Source organism: Cynara cardunculus (genome assembly GCF_001531365.2).
Source record: "Cynara cardunculus var. scolymus isolate 2C chromosome LG 16, CcrdV1, whole genome shotgun sequence".
NCBI lineage: Eukaryota > Viridiplantae > Streptophyta > Magnoliopsida > Asterales > Asteraceae > Cynara > Cynara cardunculus.
In genome coordinates, this window is record NC_037543.1 from 8339534 (window position 1) to 8343504 (window position 3971).

Sequence of the window (3971 nt, forward strand, 5' to 3'; positions counted from 1 at the left end):
TACCCAGATCGCGTCATACCCCTTTGGAGTTCGAGGCAGTTTCATGACGAAATCCATTGTAATATGATCCCATTTCCATACAGGTATCTCTAAAGATTGAAGACTTCCATACGGCTTCTGATGTTCAATCTTAACTTGTAAACATGTCAGACACTGTTCCACATATCTAGCTATGTCTCTTTTCAATCCGGGCCACCAATAAAAAGGTTTTAAATCTCTGTACATCTTATTGGTGCCTGGATGAATAGAGTATCGGGACTTATGGCTTTCATTTAATATAGTGTTTCAGATTTCTCCAAAGTACGGTACCCAAATCCGCCCTTGAAAGCACATTAGTCCTTTGTCATTCTGTTCCAAGGTTGAAAATATCTTACCCAACTTTTCTGTCTTAACAAATTCTTCTTTTATAGCTTCTTGATCACATCTCTGAATTTTCTTACGAATGTCAGGGATCAAATTCATTCTCATTGCCACAGCTTTAATGGTTCCACTCTTTTCTTTCCTGCTTAAAGCGTCAGCCACCACACTAGCTTTTTCCGGGTGGTAAAGGATTTCACAGTCATAGTCATTAACCAGTTCAATCTACTGGCGCTGTCGCATATTTAATTCTTTCTGGCTGAACAAATGTTGCAAACTTTTATGATCAGTATAAATCTGACACTTTGTTCCCAGAAGATAATGTCTCCAAATTTTCAGAGCAAATACCACGGCAGCTAATTCCATGTCATGGGTTGGATACTGCTTCTCATGATCTTTCAACTGTCTTGACGCATAAGAAATCACTTTTCCGCTCTACATCAGAACACATCCTAACCCTAACTTTGAAACATCGTTGTAAACCACAAAGTCTTCAGATCCATCTGGTAGAGTTAATACTGGTGCGCTACAAATATGATCTTTTAACAGTTGAAAAGCTTCTTGCTGTTCTCCTTCCCACTGGAAATTTAATGTTTTTCCAAGTCAATTTGGTCAATGGCACAACTATCTTAGAAAAATCCTGAATGAACTTACGGTAATAGCAAGCCAATCCCAAAAAGCTTCGGACTTCAGAAGAATTTTTCGGAGCTTCCCATCTTGCAACAGCTTCTATTTTCGCTGGATCTACTTTTACCCCTGTTTCTGAGATGACGTGACCCAGGAATCGGACTTCTCTTAACCAGAACTCACATTTAGATAACTTTGCGTACAACTTTTCTTTCTTCAATAATTCTAATATCAGACGAAGATGTTTTTCATGTTCTTCTTCAGTCTTAGAGTATATAAGAATATCGTCGATAAACACAATAACGAATTTATCAAGATATTCCTTACATACCCTATTCATCAAATCCATAAAGGCTGCGGGCGCATTAGTTAAGCCGAATGGCATAACTAAGAATTCGTGATGCCCGTACCTAGTTCTGAATGTTGTTGTGGCAACATCTTCTTCCCTGACTTTGAGCTGATGATACCTTGACCTTAAATCAATATTGGATAAATAACTTGCTTCCACCAATTGGTCGAACAAGTCATCAATCCTTGGTAAAGGATATTTATTTTTGATTGTCAACTTATTTAATTCACGATAGTATATACACATTCGCATACACCCATCTTTCTTCTTGACAAATAAGACTGGAGCACCCCAGGTGAAGTGCTGGGCCTAATAAATCCCTTGTCAGATAAATCTTTCAACTGTGCAACCAATTCCTTCAATTCAGATGGAGCTAACCGATATGGTGCCTTTGCTACTGGTGTAACCCCTGGTACAAGATCAATTTGGAATTCAATGACTCTGTCTCGTGGTAATCCAGATAAGTTTTCTGGAAAAACTTCTGGATATTCACTAACAATCGAAATCGATTCTTCTTTTCCCTTTTCTTTCTTCAGATCAATTACATATACTATACATCCTTGGCACTTCTTCCGAATACTTTTCTGAGCTTTCATTACTGTCAAAATACTAGTATGGTGATTCTGACGATCACCATAAATAACAACTGTTCCTTGATCTGGCAGAGTAATTCTGATATTTTCTGATTACAAATAATACTAGCCTGATACCTTGCCAACCAGTCCATACCCACTACTACATCAAATTCCTTCTCGGCATAGGAAATAACCAAATCGGAAGTTCACAGCCCTTAATAACGATAATACAGTTATTGAACACACTTGTAACAGTTTCCTGATTACTACCAGTATCAATTACTAATTCATCATCAAGTATCACAGAATCCAAACATGCAGTTTGAGCAAACAGTGGTGATACAAACGAAAAGTTTGCAACAGAGTCAAATAACACCTTAGCACGTATTGAATTCAAAAGGAAAGTACCTACTACATCTGGAGACGCCTCTGCCTYATTCTTAGTCATTTGGAAGGACCGTCCCCGTGCCCCTCCTTGCCCTCCTCTGTTTATCGTAGGTCTTTCCCAAGTTCCCGACGCATTGGAGTTCTTAACAATGGACAATTCAATCGAATGTGATCCGGAGAATTGCAGTTAAAACACCTTCGGTTAGCTGGGCAACTTCTGGACAGATGGCCTGCTTCACCACACTTATAACACTTTCTTGGGTCTTTCTTACACTCACCCTGATGTATCTGTCAGCATTGCATGCAAACTTTCTCACCGACTTTCTGCTCGAGTTTGTTATCATATCTTACAGTTTTCGGCCTTCGAAAAGATGAAGGCCCCTCCCACTTTCTTTTCTCTACAACTTTTCCTTCTGGCTGCCGATTCTTATTTCGTTCTGTCACTTCGGCCGCATCTACCGTCAACGAAAAGGTATTGGGGGTTCATAGCAATAACAAACTCTCTGATTAAGGGTTTCAAACCCCAAATGTACCTTTCTATTTTCCTGGATTCTGTTGAAACATAGTGTTCAGCAAATCGAGAGTATTCAATAAATTTTTCTATATACTCTCGAACCATTCGATTTCCCTGTTCCAGCTTTAGGAAATCTTCCTCCATTTGTCTAACTGCCGTCTTAGGACAAAACTGGTTCTTGAATTGGTCTACAAATTATGTCCAAGATAATGTTTGTAAAACATCCGTTCTGGCCGATGATTCAACTTTCCACCAGAACAAAGCATTTGATTTCAGGACTGAAACAACAAATCGTACTTTATCTATTTCCGGACACCTAATGGTGTTGAACACAGATTCCATTTCCTTGATCCAGCACCTAGCTTTTACCGGATCCCTTTCTCCAGAAAATGTTGGTGGCTTGCATGCCAAAAACATTTTGATATCTCCCTCCTTGTTGTGAGTAACCGGTATCGAGGGACAAACTTCTATTCTTTCTGTTTTTACCCTGGCTGGTACTCCCATGATAGAAGTCAGAGTTTCCCGTAACTTCCCCATTTCTTCAGCCAACATGTCCCTGGTTACATATTCAGGATGTGGCACCGATCTCTCCTGAACATTCCCAGAATGGGATTCTTCAGGTTCAGAATGAATTCCAGTTTGACCCCTTCCTTGAGACTGACTTCTTTCTCTGCCTCGTCCCCTTGGTCTTCCTTGAGCTCTGATTCCAGATGTGTCTGTCGGAAGATTAACAGGTGACTCTTCCTTTTCTTCAGACTCTGGACGAGCCGTTCTTTTAGATCTTCTAGTTCGACTAGACATCTGTAGATTTTAGTCTTAATAATCACGTATTCACATTCCCAAATATAATGAAGTATTTAAGCTCAGATGTGTACTTGTAAATTCATAATTACACTGCCCAGATGTAACTAAATTTACCTTACACACTGTTCTTTCAACCCATAATATTTATTTTCAATGGAGCTAACTATGTCCGGGACCCTTAACATGCAATAAAACAGTTTAAGTCTAGGTATCATGCTGTTAAATACCTAAATCCCTTAAATTCAGGCTCTGATACCACTTTTTGTAACACCCCATATCACACATTTCATGTAACATATACTTCATACGGAAGAAATACATGTTTATATACCATTTTCTGGTCCCTTAGTACAAGAAT